General features: G+C 42.3%; 1 protein-coding gene and 1 pseudogene across 7 annotated transcripts in view; both read left to right on the top strand.

The window, feature by feature from the left end:
- Positions 1-22,574, top strand: part of Dpp6 (dipeptidyl peptidase like 6) — a 919,475-nt gene that overhangs the window by 650,234 nt on the left and 246,667 nt on the right. The gene's annotated exons all lie outside the window — the stretch shown is intronic.
- LOC108350828 (60S ribosomal protein L10a pseudogene) lies at positions 1,198-22,567 on the top strand (annotated as a pseudogene).

Genomic DNA, 22,574 nt, shown 5'->3' with positions numbered 1-22,574 from the left:
AATTTACAGACATTTATTGGGCACTGAGTACAAATCTCATCAATGGATATTTTTTCACTCATGCCACATTTAAATGCTGCCAGAAACATAATTTTAAAAAAGAAACACTGAATAAATGTCACTCTGTGGCCTGTACGTAATTCAGATGCAGAGTCTGGCTTAATGTCTTCTCAGAAGCTTACTTACTTGCTTGCTTCTTGGTTTCCACGTTGAAAATAATTTCTCCTGCCACCCTGGAACACAGGGGCTCTTTCTGCACAGTGGGTGTCTCCCTAGGAAGGTGAGGCAGGGAGAGACCAGGGGAGCAGGAAGCATGGAGCATGAACTCATTCTGAGCTTCTCTGTCATTCTTCTCATCTTCTCATCGCTGTGACCAAAACCCTGACGAGGAGCAACTTTAGGGAGGGTGTGCTTACGTACGCTGATGGTCTGAGGAGGCTGCAGTCAGTCCTGGCAACAGAAGGCCCATGGTAGCTGGATCTAAGGACAGCTGCTCAGTCCCAGCTCAGTGGATTAGGAAGCTAGTCTGTTGCTGCCTCAAACCCTCCAGGTCCAATCTCAGAAACCCACCCCCACCTCCCAGAGGTTCCACAATCTCCCAAACACTCCACCAACCGTGTGGGAATAGCCCAAATCATAACCCCTTCTATTGACCAATAGGTGTGGTCCATTCTTAACTGAGTTCCAGAGACCTTGAAGTTGTTTAAATTACTAAAGGCAGCCTGAAGCCTCTGTAAGGCCAATTGCAATTTTAAGATTGGTCTGTGAGACAAGTGGAGAAAACAGAAAACAAGCTGGGAATTGTATGGTCAGCAGAGTTAAAATATATCCTGCAATCTCACTGGCCATATCCTTTCTCCTCATCCAATTTAAAACAGATCGGTTATACCTCCGTTTCTTAGCTTGAGGTGATTGGATGGGAGGTTATGTGACCCTTTACCAACCCTGTAAGAAAGATTCAAGTCAGTGTGTTGGTGACTGATAAGAACTTGGGCTGAAGCCAGGCAGTGTGGTGCTATATGCCTTTAACCCCAGTACTTTGGAGGCAGAGGCAGATCTAGAGGAGTACCAGGACAACCAGAGCTACATGGAGAAACCCTGCCTTGGAGGGGGGGTGAGGAAGAAGAGGAGGAAGAGGAGGAAGAGGAGGAGGGGGGAGGGAGGGAGGAAGTGGGAGGGAGGGGGGAGGAGGCAGAAAGGACCACTGAGTTGAGTGCTGGCCTCATGCAGTGTATCATGCCTTACCCTTTCCAGGCAGCATCATTTAATGAAAGATTTTAACACGCTCATTATTAGTACTTGTCATGTTTGCTGTAACGAAACACCTAGCACCTGCAGCTTAAGGAAGGAAGGAAGGAGTTTCTTTTGGCCCCGATTTGAAAGGATACAGTTGGTCATAGCCTTAAGTATCAGATGAAACTTGGACTTTTAAGCAGGGTTGACACTATTAAGACTTACTTCTGAAGTCAGGCTGAATGCATTCTGCATTTTGAGATGGCCATGAGTCTATAGAGGCAAAGTTTGAAGGTAATAGCCTAAAAGTGAAATGCACGGCTGTCAAGTTGACAAGGGGCAGACTTGTGATGACTAAATATCGTCAGATTGACAATATTAAGATCACCATGGAAACCAGCTTCTGGGCATGTCTGGGCATGACTGACTATATTAAGCTAGTTAAGGTGTGAAGGCCCATCCTAAACTCCTAAGCTGGGGTGCTGGGTGGAATGCAGAGGAGGGGAGCAGAGCAGGTACTCTCCACCCTTTGCTTCCTCACTGTGATATTCCTCACTGCGATATAATGCCTCACACTCTTGCAGCCACAGTTTCTTCGCCGTGACCATTAGTTCATCACTTTGTAATTTTTATTATTTATTTTATGGGTATGGATGTCTTCATGTATGTGTGTGCACCACATGCATGCCTGGTGCCTGAGGAGGCACCAGAAGAAACCACTGGATCCCCTGAGACCGGACCTTACAGAAGGTTGTAAGCCGCCATGTTGATGCTGGGGACTAACCAGGTTCTCCAGAAGAGAAGCTGGCCCTTAACCACTGAGCCATCTCTCCAGCCCCTAGTCCATTATTTCTAATGTAGCCTCCATCAGCTCTCAGCTGTAAGGCCTGCTGCAGCCAGAAGCTGTGTTTTATAAATGAGTATTAAAGGATGACAGAACAGAGGTGATCAGCTTCCTAGAAACATCTGTATGAATAGAAGATATGGAGGACCCATTTGCCACCAGGGTTATGACCTTGAGCTTTGGATCTGCCTTCCCACTGGAACTGTGCTTGAGGACTAGAGAACCCCTACTATTTGTAATGTCTGTTGCAGTCCTGACTCTCAGGAGCTAGGAACAGTGTGGTGATATGTGAGCGATCACATATACCATGCTTCAAAATGTGAACCATGTATGGATAGACATTAATCTAGCTGGAGAGCTTACTCAGTGTTTGGGGTACAGGTAAAAAGAATGGGATATTTAAACAGGAAGATCCAGATGATAGCCAAGGCCACAGGAGCCTGGTAATAACGCTGTGCTGAATTGGGCCATCTAAGTATCCAGGCAGCATCAACAGATGGCAGACTCTGGGTGTCTAGGCAGCAATAGTAGATAGCAGAATCTTTTCCTAATAGGGCATGGGTTCTGCTGTACAAAGAAAGGCCAAGGAGGAGTCCCTTGCTAGTGATACCAACACAGTAAGATAAAAATCAAACTCAAAGTAACTTTGAGATGAGTTACATTTGATGTCTCAAGAATTCTGGAACATTTTATTTTACTCTTATTTTTCTTTTGTTGTTCTAAGAAGAGTCTTCTGTTAATAAAGAAGGTCTTTGGTGTCTTGTACACCTTTGTCCCCCTCCTGTGGCTCTCCCTTCTTTTCTCATAGAAGTGTGCTTAAAGTGGCCATACTACACATTACTGACTTAACTAAGCTTTGCAATCCCTGAAATCCTAAGGAAACTTAGCACTGTTTCTACACTTCCAGAACAGAACAGAACAGAACAGAACAGAACAGAACAACAGAACAGAACAGAACAGAACAGAACAACAGAACAGAACAGAACAGAACAGAGCAGAAAACAGAACAGAACAACAGAACAGAAAACAGAACAGAACAGAACAACAGAACAGAAAACAGAACAGAACAGAACAGAACAGAACAGAACAGAACAGAACAGAACAGAACAGAGGTCTATGACCTACACTTGTTGCTTAACTCTCTTCTGCTGGATTGTTATTGGTTTATGAGTTGGAATTCTCATTCCTCTTGGATAAGGAATCTGAGAACTGCCATGAACAGAACCCCGGCTTCACCCTTATACCCCATCCTGGTGATTCTGCAGGGCCATTTCAGGAGAGGTGGCTGTGGTGGCATGTTGTTAGCTCTTTGGAGTGAAGAATGAGAGGTGGGAGGTTCAAGAGGGAGGCAGTAAGAGTCATTGTCCTCCAGGGGAACTCGTCATTAGGGGAGAATTATCATGTGTACAGTACTGTGAGGTTCTGAAGAGAGGAGAAGGAAGAGGAGGAGAGGAACAGAGAATGGTGCACTCCAATAGATAGCAGCAGCTCCTGCTTTGGAAGGGTCCTGAGGGAGGAGGTGTTCTCACACCATGAAGCTGTAGTATAGTCAAGTGGACTCTGAGTTCCATATAGTAGGAGAAACAGGAGCTTGTGTCTCAGTGATGGGGTACCAGCAGGCGTTGTGTCAGCTTCTGGCAGCAGGTTGGAGGGCAGCAAGCCCTCAGAGCATGTGGCTACGTCTGTGAGGCTACGGCATCTGTCATCTGACGTCTGCCATGTGCACACTTACTCTGTGCCCCTTTATTCATGAGACCAGTGCAAGGGTTTGTGTGTCATTTAGGCTGTGCCAGACAGTAAGGAATCCCAGAAACACATTTCAAGAGCAATAAAAAAACCTGTACATTTGGAGCTGCTCTGAGGAGGTTCTCACTAGTAAAGGTAAAACCAGAAGGTGCAGTGACTTACATTAACAAAGATATCTGAAACTTGGGCACTGAGGTGAGTGCAGGGAAACGGTGAATTAGGATGAAGCTCTTAAAACAACAGCTCTCAGAGGTAGTATGAAAAGGATTCATGATGCTCTGTAAACTCCAGCAGGATGCTAACACAGCGGTAAGTCATGGAGGACACCACCATTGTATCAAAAGGGCCAGGAGTTAAATAGGAACCGTGCAGTAACCCATCTTGCTGGCTGCCAGGACTCGGTATTGTTTCCTAATGCGCTTTACACAGCTGCTGTCTCATGGCGTTTATTCAATAATTTTAGTCTGGTTCATAAAATTTGAACCTCGTGTTCCAAAGAGATGAGGCATTGCTGCCCTCCTTCGATAAATATGAAGAGTAGTATAGGGGCTTGGGTGTTCTTGGAAGGGAAGGCCGGCTGTCCAGAAGCCATCTATGCCACATTGTGTCTGTCCTCCTCACTATGCCTCACTTCCCTGCTAATCTAACTTAAGCTAATTACTTCTTTTAGTCTCCAGATTAACATTTAAATACAAAGCATTTTGTTTCTCTAACTTACATCTTCTTACATCACTATTAGACATCAAATTTAAATATTATCTTGATCTCTGCACATTAATTAGCCCTTCTCTTCACAAGAGGGGCATAATTAGGCAACTGCTTGGAGACCAGAGCAGCCACAGCCTGCAGAGGAACTGCAGGATTCCTGGGAATCAAAACATGAGGTCTCCTCTCTTCCTGTTTCCTTCCGCCAGTGAGCCACTGGATAATGTTGCCACCTGCTGCACTTTAATTAATTTCTACCCCGGGCTTCATGCACAGCTGTCCACTCTGCCCAACTAGGGGCTAAGTTTGGGAGAACTAAGCCTTTTCCCTTAGCCACTTACCCATCTGTCCCTGAATCTAGGACACAGTTGTACCTGGGAACAACAGATTCCCCAGGCCTCAGACCCTGATTTGCTTCAGCTGCTCCTACTCACTGCTGTCCATACTCACATATGAAGAGCATGTGGTAACACTGGCAGATCAGTGCAGCCTGCAAGGAATCTCTGATCTGAGGCTCAGTTTAGTGTAGCATACGAGTAAACCCTAGAAGGGAAAATGACCCATCTTTGCTATCTCATGGAGGCTGGCAGCTTGTGCTATCCCTCAAATATTTTGCTTGGCTAAGGACTGGTTTATTACAACTTGAAATTCAGATTTCTGGCATCTTCTGAAAAATAGGACGATCTGGTGGCCATGGTTCATTTTCTCACAGAAATGGAATTGGGACTGACCAGCCCCACAATGCTCCCACTCCTGGCTCCTATCCAGCCAGTTCAAGTTTGTGGGAGATCTACTCACCTCAGTTAAGATAATCTCTACAAACATGCCCTCCCTCAGGACAGCCTTCCCTGAGATTCTCAAGACTGAGAATTCAAACTAACCATCACACCAGGCCACCTAAAGACAAATGATTCCACAAGGTTATTTCGGTGAGAAGCTGATAGTTCATCACACTCTGAACTCTGCCTACAGTGTGACAAGAAGGACCCTAAACCCTGCACACACAATGGCCTCACATAGTAAAATTCTTATGGACCCCACAAACCAAAATATGTGATAATTATGTTTTATTACCGTCTTAGTCTAGGTTTCTATTGCTGTGATAAAACACCATGACCAAAGAAATTTTGGGTTGAAAGGGTTTATTTGGCTCACATTTCCACAGCACTGTTCATCCTGAAGGAAGTCAGGGCAGGAGCTCAAGCAAGGCAGGAATGATGCGGAGGCCATGGAGGGACATAGCCCAGGGGTGGAACTACTCACAGTGGGCTGCCCCCCCCCATCAATCCCTAATTAAGAAAATGCCTTGCAGCTCGATCTTACCGAGACATGTTCTTAATTGAAGTTCCCTTCTTCACGTAAATCTAGTTTATGTCAGGTTGACATAGAACTCACCAGGACAGTTAAAGGTTCTTCTCGTTTATGTGTTGGTTTGTTTTTGAGAATGGCATATGTGAGTACTACATTTGCATTATTTCTACCCTTCCCTCCTACCCTTCATCTCCTCTTGTGCTTTTCCCAGCTAGTATGTCATCTATCAATCTGTCTATCTATCTATCTATCTATCTATCTATCTATCTATCTATCTATCAATTTCTGTATCTATCATCCTATCATCTATCTTTGGTGCTGTCACATATACATGTGTTTAGGGATGATCACTAGGAATCAGATGACTTAATAGCAAGGATTAGTTGCCTTTAGCTGTTTATCTAGGCCTAGCGCCTCATGAAATTTTTCATTTTTTCCCTTCCATGTTTGCATGCCAGCTGGTTTGTTGTTGTGCATGTCTTGTTTGAGTGACCATATAGTTGATATTTTATGTGTGTACTCCCGATAATATGCACAAGATACTATCACCCAGAAAGTATCCTGGCCTCTACCTCTTACAATCTTTCTACCCAGTCTTCTGCACTCTTTCTTGAAACTTAGTCGTAAGAGTTGCATTATAGATATACAACCTGGGGCTGGGAGTGTATTTGGCCAGTTGTGGATCTCTATGGTAGTCCTATCTGCTACAACAACACGTTTTTTGATGAGGGATGAACGTTATGCCTACCTGTGGGTATAAGAATAACTATTTAGAATACAGTTAGAAATTATATTGGTTTAAGAAAATGGTAGTAACAGGTTCTCCTTGAGGGTCTATGACCTCTCAGGATGTCACAGTTATATGGTTGGGTTTAAAGTTCCAAGCATCATTTCTCTTGTGTTGAGCAGCCATTAAGTCCTATTAGATGGCTATTGTCTGCCCCCTGCATGTGAGGGCCACCATTGTACCACTTGGGGTGTCTTGCCATTCTGGTCACTGTTGTGCTTCAGAGGTCTTGCAGCTGGGCAAGGCTGTTGATTGCTTTTCTCCCTTGGCAGTTGGCATAGCACCTTCCAATACTACAAGAGCCAGTGCTCAGGGAGGAGGCTTCCAGGTCAGTTACAGCTCAATTCCTCCAAGCTCTGTGTCTGAAGGATGTAATGCCTCAGCAGAACAGGTCAGAAAATAAGACAATAAAAGATTTCTTCTCTGAGTTTTACAGCTGATGGCTTGGAGCTCAAAGAGCTTTGATTGATTCCATACTAGAGTGGAATGCCTTAGCCCCAAAGGACAGCCTTCAAGGTGCTCAGTTAATGCTTGCATCCATGCGCTCCACCCAAACTCCTAGGATCAATGCCCTTTCACCCTCAGTGAGCACACCATGCCTTGGCTCCTGAGCATTGGAGAATGACAGTCAATAAAGCTAACATATGCTTTCTTCTCCTTCACAAGTACAGGTGGGGAATTCATTCTTATCATAGGGTGAGGTTTGTTTCTCTTTCCATTTCTTTCTCTGAAGGGCAGCCTGTGAAGGCATCCCTTTGGCACACTCAGATTGCTAGCCTTGCCACTTTTGTGCTTTTAGGTCATCATTGTGTGAGAAAAGAATGGCTTGACCTCAGCACTGCAGTATTGTGACAGTCAGTCTGATCCCTGAGGCTTGTGCTGAATGTCAAATGAGTTTGTAGTGTGTGCACTGTATGGGTTTGCTGGGCAAAGACACAGGTCACACCAAGGCAGATGGCCCCTGAAGTCATGCATCATGGCACCCAACTCCAAATGAGTCACTTCTGGAAATTTCCATCTACTATTTTTAGGCCACAGTTGGCCTGGGTAACAGATGCTGCTAAAAACAAAACCTCTGATGATGTGTTTGCTATGAGCCTTACCTCAGATACATGGAGGTTATGTGTGTCTTAGTGGGCTGAGGTCATGGTCCACCTCTAATAAGGATGCCCTGCTGCAGTACGATGGTTGTGACTTGGTTGTGCAAGGGGGCACCATCGTATGCTAAGGCCTATTCCTGGAGGTCACTAAATGTGCTCTGGAATAAACAAGCTGCAGAGCAGAACACACAACTTAGCCTAAAGACTCCATATAGATGCAGCAGAGGCCCAGGAACTCCCCAGGTCAGAGAAGACTCAGACAAAGCTATCAGAACAGGCTCTGGTGGTAGATGGCCAACCTCCCTCCCAACCTGCTGATTGGCTATTGCACCTTGTGTTCCCTGCCATTCACTGTAGTGACCTCAGGTCTTGAATCTGTCTGGCTCCAAATGATTATGTTTAGATGAAACAGGGGACAGAGGCAAGCTCAGGAGATGAGGGCAAGCAATGCTGTCCCTTTGAGTTTGACAGGTGTTCAATTGAATTACATGTATGACCTCCTGTGAGTCAGGAAACCCATCAATGTTTGCCTTTTACCAACCTCATCACATACTTTACTTCTCTCTTTGTGGATTTCACAAGAAGATTATTCTAAAAGCAGCAAAGATTTTACTCCCCCTGCCACTATCTGCAGGCAAGCAGGAACATTCTGCTGTTTTACCATTTTCCATCCATTTATGCCTCTTCTACAGGGAAAGCTTTGAGTAAGACAGACCATAAAATCTTGTTAAAGAGCCATGAGCAGCAAAGTCTCACATGACACCCTGTACAAGACTGTGCGAGAAGTTCTGCACAGGAACCAGTGTAAGCGCCACAAATTTCTGGAGATGGTGGAGCTGCAGATCAGCCAGAAAAAACTATGACCCTCAGAAGGACAAACACTTCTCAGGCACCATCAGGCTTAAGTCCACCCCTCGCCCCAAGTTCTTGGTGTGCATCCTGGGGGACCAGCAGCACTATGACGAAGCTAAGACTGTGGATCTCCCCCACATAGACATTGAGTGCTCAAGAAGCTTAATAAGAACAAGAAGATGGTCAAAAAGCTGGCCAAGAAGTAGGATGCCTTTTTGTCTCTGATCAAGCAGATTCTACATATCCTGGGCGCAGGTCTAAAGAAGGTCGGCAAGTTCCTTTCTCTGCTGACACACAATGAAAACATAGTGGCCAAAGTGGATAAGGTGGCGTCCCCATCAAGTTCCAGATGAAGAAGGTGCTGTGTTTGGCTGTTGCCATTGGTCACGTGAAGATGACTGATGATGGTCTACAACATCCACCTAGCTGTCAATTTCTTGGTGTCCTTGCTCAAGAAAAACTGGCTTCTCAAGCATCAGGGCTTTGTACATCAAGAGCACCATGGGCAAACCATGCATCACAATGCTCTAATAAACCTCAGTGCTGCCATCCAAAAAAAAAAAAAAGATTTGAAAACTTTTAAAGATGATATATCAAAATGTCAATTCTCTGAACACTGACACCAAACTCCAATATGATTCTAATTAGAATCCTGATAAAACCTTAGTTAAACATTTAAGTTTTATTAACATGCATTAATTTACATATAATAAAAGTTTTCATGCCATTTCCATGTGTTTATATGATGTCTTTCATCACAGCTCCGCTAGTCTCTTTTGTCCCCTCTCACTCATGCTAACATCCCCCTCCTCTTAGCAATTCATTCCTTGCTGATTTTAAAGTTCTGGGGATTCTGTTGTTTTGATGAACCAATGAGTTTCATTAGGGTTGTCTACAGGACTATGGGTAAAAGGTTAACTGAAAAAGGATGAGCGTCTTGCCATGTCTCTCTCTTCTTCATCAACCACTAACTGCCTATAGATCACGGGGAACCACCTGACAGAGGCATTTAAGAAAAGGTTATTTTGGCTCAATCCATCATGACACAAGGCATGGAGGTATTACTCCCTTTGGGGTGATAAAAGCTTGCAGCAGCAGAAGCCCATGTCATGGTAGATCAAGAAGCAAAAATAGTAGAACTGGAATAAAGAACCATTGGCCATCCTACAGAGGCTTACTCCAACCACATCCTATATCTTGAAGCTGGAGAACAAGCATTTGAGACATTTATGACTCAAAGCACAACCTCATATATAAGATTGGACACCTGAGATAACCACAAAGTCCCACATTTATAGTAACGTGCTTTTTTTAACCTATGACAGTGGTTTCTCAACATTCCTAATGCATGACCCTTTAATACAGTTTCTCATGTGGTGGTGAGCCAACCATAAAATTATTTCATTACTACTTTATGACCATAATTGTGCTACTGTTGTGAATTAGAGTACAAATATCTGCTATGTAGGCTATCATACCCCTGTGGAGGTCATGACCAACAGGTAGAGAACTGCTAACCTATATTGAAAGTACACTAAAGACATCATGCTCAGATCAGTGGCAACACTAGCATTGTATCCTTGTGATTGGGTCATATTTTTACTCCCTTGAATGTTCACATTGGTCACAAGGTGGGAACAAATGTTATTTCTATTTTACAGAAGTATGTGCAAGTAAGAAATTCTCAAATTCTCATATAGAAAATGACGTAAATGGATGCAAATCACACACAGGCTTTCTGAAGTCACAATTTATAGTACTAAATTTTTAATAAAGCCCAGTGCGAGGTTGCTTCCCACCTCAATGGTTTCTGTTCCCAAATGAAACATACACATATAGTCTTTATATTTAATATGCCTTACAGAGGACAATAGCTGGACAACTGCCTAGCTTCCATGTTATTAGAATCTACATCCCATCAGTAATTCCAAGTTACTACTTACTAATTTCTGTGTTCCATTTTGGCTGTCCCAATTGAGCAGCACTTTGGGCCATGCTCCTCCACCCCCTTTACAGGGCAGCTTTGCCTCTCTGCTGTGCAACCCCCTCAAGCATGTCATCTCTCCTCTTTCCTCCTTTTCTTCATGGTCCCAAGCCCAGGGACCATAACATCCTGCCTCTCTCTCTCTCTCCTCCCCAGCAATTAGCTGCTGGCATCTTTATTTACTAATAAGAAATAACTGGAGGCAAGTTCCCAAAAGCTATAATGGAGACCCTTGTGCAAATTAATAGAAGACAAGCAGCCACATTTCTCCTTTTATTAAAAAGGTACTTTTTTCTCAGGTATACCTTGAACACAATTAAAACAATTAGGTCAATTGTAAAGTATGATATACACTTATAACATCCAGTCCATCATATTTGACAATTTAGATAAGGTATTATATCATGTATCCTAACTTAAAGATTTTATTGTTCTGAATCTCTTGCATTACTACCTGAAAACCATCCTTTCAAATCCGGACTGTCTTCCTAAATGCTGAACAACTTAAGTTCAGTTATGAGACTGTAACTAGTCTTCAACCCTGTCAAAGATCTGAGAAGGAATTAAATATTATCTGAATATTTCAAAATGTATACAATTTGTAGAGACAACTGACTGCCTGGACAGACCCCAATATTCCTTATAATGTTGGAACATCTATCTTCAGCCTTCTGGCCCAGAACCATCTTACAGACCTTAAGTGAAGCAGGAATTATGAAAGACCAGTTTATCCTGTCTTGCCAGAGCTTAGCAATTGATACAAACTCTCAGCTACTGCTCCAGAATCATGCCTGCCTGTCCACTGCCATGCTCCCTGCCATGATGCTCATGAACTCTAACCCTCTGAAACTGTAAGCCCAAATAAATTATTTCTTTGCAACATTTCCTTGGTTATGGTATTGTAACACAATAATGGAAAATTAAATGAGACAGCCCCTAATGGCTATGAGAAATTGAAGAAATAATTTCTACTACAAAAAGAAAATGTAAAGCCCAAAGGGCTTCCCAATATTTAAGGAAGAGGTGACATCAGTTTTATTTGAAGTTATACTATGTTGTGAATATGTCCCCCCCATTCATGTATCAGAAAACCAGTTCCCAAATTCTTATGTGAGTGAGGAGGTGGAACATTTCTGTCATAATCAGGGATGGGTGAGGCCTTGGGGAACTGGTCCTACGACAACAATGAGTGGCTCTGAAACAAGGGAAGAGACTCCTAAGGTGCTATCCATTCTTTTCTCTCAGTGTCATGGTGCAGACAGACAGACCACCATATGCCTGTGCTTCTCAGACTTCCCAGATTGTAGAACTTTGAAACAAGTCAACTGTTACTCTGTAAATTGCTTTGTCTTGAATCCTTTGTTATAGCAACAGAAAAGGGAGAAAGACTGAACAAAGAGCAGAGGATGAAGAAGGAAATGTTCCCCAAGTCCATTTTGCAGCCAGCAGCACCTAGAGATGAAAACCCAACCAATACACTACTAGAGAACAATCTTCCTCATGCTCACAGATGCAGAAATCTTCAATGTAACAAGGATACATGAAGCTCAAAAACATACACAGGAGATAATACATCATGGTATAATTTATTCTGGGAACATAAGGTTGACTTGCCATCTAAAGAGAAAACAATATCATTTATCATATTGACAGACTAAAATGAACAAAACAACAAAATCCCCTTGTACATAGATGAAAGGAAAAAAAACCCAACAAATATTCATTACAAAATCTCAGAGCAAATTACTAATGAGCAGGCAGATGATATCACCCAGCAAGCCTCTACAGCCACTGAATAAAGGGGCAAAGGCTGACTGCCTCACCTTCACAGTCCAGCAACTCACAGTGCTCACCTCCTTCACAGTGCCACATAAGGAAGAGTAGAAGAATCTATTTATAGAAAAGATGACTGTGAAGAAAATTCCAGGGAATCTATTTTTTTAGACATAAACCCAAATTTAACAGCACTTTAAATGTAAAGTTAGGATTCCCAAATCCATTAAATTCCTGTATGTTAGTAACTTATGTGTATTAGCATTGAGACATCATCTGATATTTTATCTAAAATGGAGGTGAACTCTGCATGCAAACAATCCCTACAAAACTGTTGAGGGAGACTAAAGATTGGAACCATCCACCTTCCTCTTGAGGAGAATAACATTGTGGGATAATAGGTAGGGTGGAAACTATCGTAGAAAATGGTTCTGTCACAGAAACAATCAGAAGGGTGCTTAATGGAGTGGTGGTAAGGCTGTTGGATCCTTTCTCCACCCACTAGCCACTGAAGGACTTACACAGAGGATGACCTTAAAGAAAAGAAAGCTTGAAACATTCCAGGGAGCAAAGAGGAAGTGCAGACAGTCCTCTGTGCCCACTGGAAGAGCTGGTCTCCCAAGAGTGCTGACACACCTGAGAGCACAGGCAGGACTACAACTTCTGCACCGAGGGACCCGCCTGGAGCCCTTGAGACATAGGAGGAGCAGTCTGGGATAGGATCCTTCCAGTTTCTGTGCATCCAGAGCTGATCCTGTGCCATAGCTCTCTGTGCCCGGATCCTGTCAGAAGAGAGCTTGTCCCTCACAAATGCTGACACACAGAATTACAGGAGGGTCAAGCCACTGTCAAAGACAGTAAGACCAGCTAACACCAGAGATAACCACATGGTGAGAGGCAAGTGCAAGAACATAAGCAACAGAAACCAAGGCCACTTGGCATCTTCAGAGCCCAGTTCTCCCACCACAGGAAGTCCAGGATAGTCCAACACACCAGAAAAGCAAGATTTAATTTAAAGTCACATCTCATGATGATTTTAGATGACTTTAAGAAGGTCATAAATAACTCCCTTAAAAAAAGACAGGACAACACAGGTAAACAGATCCTTGAAGAGGAAACACAAAAATTCCCTTAAAGAATTATAGGAAAATACAAGCAAACAGGTAAAGGAATTGAACAAAACCATCCAGGGTAAAAAATGGAAATAGAAGAAATGAAGAAATCACAAAAGGAGACAACCATGGAGATATAAAACCTATGAATGAGATCAGAAGTCATAGATACAAACATCACAAACAGAATACAAGAGATAGAACAAAGAATCTTAGGAGCATAAGATACCATAGAAAATATTGACACAACAGTCAAAGAAAATGCAAAATGTAAAAATATCCTAACCCAAAACATCCAGGAAATTCAGGACACAATGAGATAATAGGTATAATTACCTAAGGATAATAGGTATAGAAGAAAGCAAAGATTTCCAACTTAAAGGGCCAGTTAATATCTTCAACAAAATTATAGAAGAAAACTTCCCTAACCTAAAGAAAGAGGTGTCCATAAGCATACAAGAAGCCTACAGAACTCCAAATGGATTGGACCACAAAATAAATTCCTTCCACAACATTATAGTCAAAACACCAAATGCCCTAAACAAAGAAAGAATATTAAAAGCAGTAAAAGTTCATTTTATAGCAGAAAAAGGTCAAGTAACAAATAAGGGCAGAACTATCAGAATTACACCAGAATTCTTAATGAAGACTATGAAAGCTAGAAGATCCTGGACAGATGTCAGACAGACCATAAGAGAACACAAATGCCAGCCCAGGAGACTAAAACCAGCAAAACTCCATCAGTAGATGAAGAAACCAAGATATTCCATGACAAAACAAAATTTACACAATAAACTTCCACAAATCCAGCCTTACACAGGATAATAGAAAACTCCAACACAAGGAGGGAAGCTACACCCTAGAAAAAGCAAGAAATTAATGTTCTTTAAACTAACCCAAAAGAAGATAGCCACACAAACATAATTCCATCTCTAACAACAAAAACAATAGGAAACAACAATCATTGGTCCTAATATCTCTCAACATCAATGTTTAATTCCCCAATAAAAAGGCATAGACTTACAGACTGGATACATAAACAGGACCCAGCGTTTTGCTGCATACAAGAAACATACCTTAGTGACAAAGACAGACACTTCCTCAGAGTAAAAGGCTGGGGAAAAAGTTTCCAAGCAAATGGTCCCAAGAAACAAGCTGGAGTAGTCATTCTACTATCAAATAAAATTGACTTTCAACCAAAAGTTATCAAAAAAGATAAGGCTCATCAAAGGAAAAAATCCACCAAGATGAACTCTCAATTTGGAATAACTATGCTTCAAATGCAAGGGCACTCACATTCATAAAATAAACTTTACTAAAACTCAAAGCACACATTGATTGCACCTCACACAATAATAGTGGGAGACTTCAACACTCCACTCTCATCAATGGACAGGTCATGGAAACTGAAATTAAACAGAGACTCAGTGAAACTAGCAGAAGTTATGAACCAAGTGAATTTGATAGATATCTATAGAACATTTCATCCTAACACAAAAGAATATACCTTCTTCTCAGCACCTCATGGTACCTTCTCCAAAATATACCATAAAATTGGTCACAAAACAGGCCTCAACAGATACAAAATCATACAAATAATCCCATGCATCCTATCAGATAACCATGGACTAAGGCTAGTCTTCAATAACAACAAAAGTGTCAAATAGCCCACATACACATGGAAGCTGAACAATGCTCTACTCAATTATAACTTGGTCAAGGAAGAAATGATGAAAGAAACTAAAGACATTTTAGAATGTAATGATAATGAAGATACAACAAACCCAAACTTATGGGACACAATGAGCAGTGCTAAGAGGAAGACTCATAGCTCTGAGTGCCTGCAGAAAGAACAGGAGAGAACATACACTAGCATACATTGACAGCACACCTGAAAGCTCTTGAAAAGAAGCAAATACACCCAAGGGGAGTAGACCACAGTTCATAATCAAACTCATGGCTGAAATCAGCAAAGCAGAAACAAAAAGAACTAGAAAAAGAATCAACAAAACCAGGAGCTGGTTTTTTGAGAAAAACAACAAGATAGATAAACACTTAGCCAGACAAACCAAAGGGCATATAAACAGTATCCAAATTAACAAAATCAGAAACGAAAAGGAAGACACAACAAAAGAAACTGAGGCAATCCAAAAACATCATCATGTTTTACTACAAAAGCCTATACTCAGCAAAACTGGAAAATCTGGATGAAATGGACAATTTTCTAGACAGATATCAGGTACCAAAGTTAAACCAGTATCAGGTAAACCATCTAAACAGCCCCAGTCCATAACTCCTAAAGAAATAAGAAGCAGTCGCTAAATGTCTCCCAAACAAACAAAAAAAAAAAAATCCCAGGACCAAATGGGTAGATGGGTTTGGTGCTAAATCAGATCTTCAAAGAAGACCTAATACCAATACTTCCAAACTATTCCACAAAATAGAAACAGAAGAAGCACTACCTAATTCATTCTATGAAGCCACAATTACTCTTATATCTAAACCACACAAAGACCTAAGAAAGAGAACTTCAGACCAATTTCCCTTATGAATATTGATGCCAAAATACTCAATAAGATTCTCTTAAACTGAATCCAAGAACACATCAAGACAATCATCCATCATGATCAAATAGGCTTCATCTCAGGGATGTAGGGTTGGTTCAATATACGGAAATCCATCAATGAAATCCACTACATGAACAAACTTAAAAGAAAAAGAACCACATGATCATCTCCTTAGATGCTGAGAAAGCATTTGATAAAATTCAACACCTTTTCATGATAAAAGTCTTGGAAAGATCAGGATTTCAAGGCCCCATACCTAAACATAGTAAAAGCAATATATAGCAAACCAGTAGCCAACATCAAACTAAATGGAGAGAAACTTGAAGCAATCCCATTTAAATCAGGGACTAGATAAGGCTGCCCACTCTCTCCCTACTTATTTAATATAGTACTCAAAGTACTAGCCAGAGCAATCAGACAACAAAAAGAGGTCAAAAGGATACAACTTAGAAAAGAAGAACTCAAAATAGCACTATTTTCAATTGATATGCTAGTATACTTAAGTGACCCCAAAAATTCCACCAGAGAAATCCTAAGCCTGATAAACAACTTTAGCAAAGTGGCTGGGTATAAAATTAACTCAAACAAATCAGTAGCCTTCCTCTACTCAAAGGATAAACAGGTTGAGAAATAAATTAGGGATATGACATCCTTCACAATAGTCACAAATAACATAAAATACCTTAGGGTGACTCTCACCAAGCAAGTGAAAGATCTGTATGACAAGAAGTTCAAGTCTCTGAAGAAAGAAATTGAAGAAGATCTCAGAAGATGGAAAGACTTCCCATGCTCACGGATTGGCAGGATTAATATAGTAAAAATAGCCATCTTGCCTAAAACAATCTACAGATTCAATATAATCCCCATCAAACTCCTAAGTCAATTCTTCACACAGTTAGAAAGAGCAATCTGCAAATTCATTTGAAATAACTAAAAATCCAGGATAGTGAAAACTATCCTCAACAATAAAAAGAACAATAAAAGAACTTCTAGGAGAATCACCATCCCTGACCTCAAGCTGTATTACAGAGCAATAGTTAAGAGCTGCATGGTTTTGGTACAGAGACAGGCAGGTAGATCAATGAAATAGAACTGAAGACCCAGAAATGAACATGAACCCACACACCTACGGTCACTTGAGCTTTAACAAAGGAGCTAAAGACATCCAGTGGAAAAAAGATAGCATTTTCAACAAATGGTGCTGGTTCAACTGGAGGTCAGCATGTAGAGAAAGGCAAATTGATTCATTCTTTTTTTAAATCAAGATTTATTTATTTATTATATCTAAGTACACTGTTGTTGTCTTCAGGCACACACAGAAGAGAGAATCAGTTCTCATTACAGATGGTTGTGAGCCACCATGTGGTTGGTGGTATTTGAACTCATGACCTCTAGAAGAGCAGTTGGTTGCTCTTAAACACTGATCCATCTCTCCAGCCCAAATCGATCAATCCATTCTTATCACATTGTATAAAGTTCAAGTCCAAGAGGATCTACATTGAAACTAATAGAAGAGAAAGTGTGGAAGAGCCTTGAACACATGGGCACTGGGGTAATTTTCCTGTACAGAACGTCAATGGCTTATGCTCTAAGATCAAGAATCAACAAATGAGACTTTGTAAAACTGCAAAGCTTCTGTAAGGCAAAGGATACTGTCAATAGTACAAAACAGCAACCAACAGATTGGAAAAAGATCTTTACCAATCCTACCATTGGGCTAATGTCCAATATATACAAAGAACTCAAGAAGTTAGACTCTAGAGAATCAAATAACCCTTTTAAAAATTGGGGTACAGAGCTAAACAAAGAATTCTCAACTGTGCAATCTCAAATGGTCACGAAGCACAACATCCTTAGTCATCAGGGAAATGCAAATCAAAACAACTCTGAGATTCCACCTCACATCAGTCAGAATGACTAAGATCAAAAACTCAGGTGACAGCAGATGTTGGTAAAGATGTAGAGAAAGAGGAATACTTCTCCATTTTTGGTAGGATTTTAAGCTGGTACAACCACTGTGGAAGTCAGTCTGGCGGTTCCTCAGAAAATTGGACATAGTACTGCCTGAGGACCCAGGTATATCACTCATGGGCTTATGACCAAAAGATGCTCCAACATACAACATAGACACATGCTCTACTATGTTCATAGTAGCCTTATTTATTATAGCCAGAAACTGGGAAGAACCCAGATGTCCTTCAACAGAGAAATGGATACAAAAAATCTGGTACATTTACAAAATGGAGTATTACTCAGCTATTAAAAACAATGACTACATGAAATTCTTAGGCAAATAGATGGAACTAAAAAAATATCTTCCTAAGTGAGGTAACCCAGTCACAAAAGAACACACACGGTATGCACTCACTGGTAAGTGGATATTAGCCCAAAAGCTCAGAATACCCAAGATACAATCCACAAACCACATGAAGCTCAAGAAGAAGGAATACCAAAGTGTGGATGATTCAGACCTTCTTAGAAGGGGAAACAAAAATACTCACAGGAGAAAATATGGAGACAAAGTGTGGAACAGAGACTGAAGGAAAGGCCATTCAGAGCCTTCCCCACATGGGGATTCATCCCATATACAGCCACCAAACCCAGACAATATTGCAGATGCCAAGAAATACATGCTGATAGGAGCCTGATATAGCTGTCTCCTGAGAGCCTCTGCCAGACTTTTACAAACACAGAGGCAGATGCTAGCAGCCAACCATTGAACTGAGAACAAGGTCCCCAATGGAGGAGTTAGAGAAAGGACTGAAGTAACTGAACCAACCAAACCCCCCAGAGCTCCCAGGGACTAAACTGCCATCCCAAGAGAACACAAGGATGGACCTATGGCTCCATCCGAATATGTAGCAGAGGATGGCCTTGTCAGACATCAATGGGAGGAGAAGCCCTTGGCCCTGTCAAGGTTTGATGCCTCAGTGTAGGGCAATGTCAGGGAAGGGAGGTGGGAGGGAGGGATTGAGTTGGTGAGGAGCACCCTCATAGAAGCAGGGGTGTGGGATAGTGGGTTTCTGGAGGGGAAAGTGGAAAAATGGATACCATTTGAAATGTAAATAAAAATGCAATTAAAATTTTTTAAAAAGAAAAAAAGAAGAACGAGGAAGTACAAACCTTACATGGCTGCATGGCTGGTTTGCTCTGGAAGGTGTAGAGAAAGGAATGTTGGAATAAAGAGTAAAAGGAAAAGAGGTAGGCAGGTTATGGTAGTGGATTGGGGAAGACATGACTAGGCTGGTCCTACTTGTCACCAGAGCCCTAGGTAGTGACGACCCCTGCTGAGGTAGGAAGCTGATGAGGATTCCCAGCAGGGAAACAGATTGTGAGTTACACATCTCAATGATGTAACACAGATGGCTGTGGGCGTCTGGTTATCTATGAAGCCCAGCCAAGGAAGAGGCTGGATCTCAAGGTAATGTGATCTCCCTAGGTGAGGGAAGACAGTGGGGGCTCCAAATACCTCCCCACAGAGAGTTCAGAGGATTCTGAGCAACTGAATAGAAAACACAGAAGAAAGAAGAGAGTATAGAAAAGGAGGAGCTAGGGAACAAGAGGAAGCAGGAGGAGAGGAGAGGCAGTGAGAGGAGAAGGGAGTTGGCTGAGCTACTGTGAGCAGTTACATCTGAGAGGAAAAAGTAAGAGAAGCTGGAGAGAGAGAACAGAGGCCTGGGGTCCTTACTCAGTGTAACCATGAGACATCCAGGCAGAGCTGCAAATAAACGGTTGTCTACCCATGGCCCTATTTGGGCTTCAGATACCTCAGTAGGGGATGGGATGTGTGTACAGGACTTCTCAGCAGGTGCATGGTTTTTAGAGCCCTGAGATTGAATGGTGTCATAGAATGTTTTTCTCTAGAAAAGTGAAGATCCTAGTCAGTGTTAGTTCTGCACTTTAGGGCTTGGAGTCAGAGGATGTGGGAAGACCTATAGAGCAAGACTTAGGAGCAAGGTAGAAGGAATGAACATGCGTGTGTCTGTGGGGTGTGTGTGTGTGTGTGTGTGTGTGTGTGTGTGTGTGTGTGTGTGTGACCAAGTCCAGACAGTAGTGTGCAGAGGGAAAGATAGGTTATCTAGTGTGGTGACAGCTGACCTATGACATTAATAAAACAACACCCTGGGCACCTGCAGAAGAGTAATTTGGGCTGAGTAGTGAGGTGGGATGCAGGGGTTTAGGGGCTGAGTGCAGGCATTTGGAGTGGGATGAAGGCCTTTAGGAGCAGGCGTGGGAATATCAGAGCGTACAGATTTGGCTGATCACTGTTGTGAGGAAAAGGCCAGTATTACCTCTACCATAAGGAGGGAAGAGTAAATGTGCCTAGGAACTAAGCTACCCCAGAAGCCCCAGCCTACACATACACTGGTTAAATGAGGGAAGATCACACTACAAATTACTTCAGAGGATGGTGAGGTTGTGCCCACAGTGGGGTACAGATGCCATTTGAGGAAAGCGATTTATCAAAATTTCTTGAATTCTTTTTAAAAGCACATTAATCATCTCTCTAGACCTTAAATTCTTACCCTAAAACAACACTTACACACCCACATCCACAGAAACACATAGATCACGTCTCTGGCGTGTTGTGCTGCTCTTAGTCACAGCTGATGGGAGTGGCTAATGAAAGACCCCTGGAGCGGGGAAACCCTCACTCAAGTCTCGGGATGACTCGACCCCCCAAGAACGCACGTGAGACCATCCTTGCTGTAATAAACATGAGGTTTATTGATAGGAACCAATGCACTGGGGTCGAGACTCGTATCCCACGCAGGGGCAGAGGAGTTCGACCACGAGTAGCTCGGAGAAGAGGTATTTAAAGGAAGAAACCACAAAAACCACCACCTAAGGGGGTAGGGATGGCGTCATTGGAAAATGTTGAGAATACCAGTGAAAAATGACAAGGAGAAACTCCCTGTTTCTCAAGATTGTTTAAGTTTATGGTCCGCCAGTTCCTGGGAGAAGCTTCCTGTTTCTCAAGATTGTTCTCGAAGATTTTAATCTAACTTTATGGTCAGCTGGTTCCTGGGAGAGAGTTGCTGAACTGGCTGGTGTAATTGCAGTTCCAGGGCCCGACCAGTTTCTTTCTTCTGCTCTAAACTTTTGTCTAGGGAGGCAACCTTAAAACTTCTACCTTTCACTATGTGGTCCTGCCTCTGTTTACAGCTTCTAGATCTGAGATTCTCCAGGTGATAAGGCTTGCTGTGCTCAGCAGGATTACACTCAGAACATTAGATGCATTTCCATCATGGCAGGAATGCAGTTGAGCCGTCCTGCATTGGTCCTGCATTGGTCCTGCATTGGTGTGTCAGCTGACACAGAGCACTGAACCATCTGCTTTCGTACTCAGCTCTCACACTTCGAGCAGCTGCTCTTTTCCTGTAGACTGGCATATCCTTTGCCACATATTTATTTGTGGGCGCTCTTGCACTTACAGGGTTCCCCAGGTCTAGCACTCCTGAGAACTGGAAGTTGTGATGTGTGTCCCCAATGGAGAAAATGTGATAGCAGGCTTGGTTTTATGTGGCTATTACAGTACTGCTGGTGAGGAGTTAAGAACTGATAGCTCAGCCATGTCTAATTAGTAAGGTCTCTTGAAACACAAACACACTCTGCATAATATTATATCTTGGTCAGTAGATGAAAATGTGAGCACAAGGGCATGGAAAGCTAAGCCCTGGGTTCCACTGGAGGAGAGGACCCAGTGTGTGCTGATTTGGTGCTCATGATGAGAGTCTTGGAATGCAGCTACCCTGCCTTTAGTAAGGCGTGAATAAAGGCATGTGGAGGTAGTATAGCTAGCACAACGAACAAAAATGCAAGCAAAGCAACTCCTTGTAGTCATTTCCTGGAAGTCTTGTTGCACAAGAAGAATCTGAAGAGATACCAAAATGCCTAAGGTGACATCACCTTCAGTGACATGGTTCAAGAGTCTCCGAGTGGTCACTGACACACTATAGAGTGATGGACACCAGGCAGATGATGCGGTCCTTCGGGGGCAGGGGGTGGAGCAGGAGTGTGTGCAAGCACAGAGGGCAGAGTGGGTGACTGATGCGCATATTCACGGTGACAGTCATCTGGACAAAGGAATTTGGCAGAAAAACAAGCATAGCCTCTGCAAGCTGACTCCTGAGGATTCCCACAACAGAGAAAAGACAAGGCACAGAGCAGGGGTAGAATCTGCTTCTGTTTTAGCAACAACTCTGCCTAGCACACCCTTCAAACTATACGGAGAAAAAGAGCCAACTAAGCACTGAGAGACTCAGGGTCTTACAGGGAAATGATGCTTGTTTTTTTCTGTTTCTATTGATTTGCTTCAGCAGACACAATAAGGACCATTCTGTTGAAACTTCAAGTAAAATTCTAACAGAATTTTTAAAAGCACCCGTTGACTACATTTTGATTGGCTAACTAAGAAAAGCTATAGCCATACTTAATGTTGCTGGCTCACTGTTTAACATATTTTAGTAGAGGATTTTGAGAACAGCACCAGTGTCTCTGCAGAGTCAAAGTTGTAACACTTGTAAATTCTGTGTTCTTTCTTTCTTTTTTTTTCCTTT

Source organism: Rattus norvegicus, chromosome 4, assembly GCF_036323735.1.
Source record: "Rattus norvegicus strain BN/NHsdMcwi chromosome 4, GRCr8, whole genome shotgun sequence".
Classification (NCBI taxonomy): Eukaryota; Metazoa; Chordata; class Mammalia; order Rodentia; family Muridae; genus Rattus; species Rattus norvegicus.
Note: the sequence above shows the minus strand (reverse complement) of the source record. Positions and strands in the feature narration are given on the sequence as shown.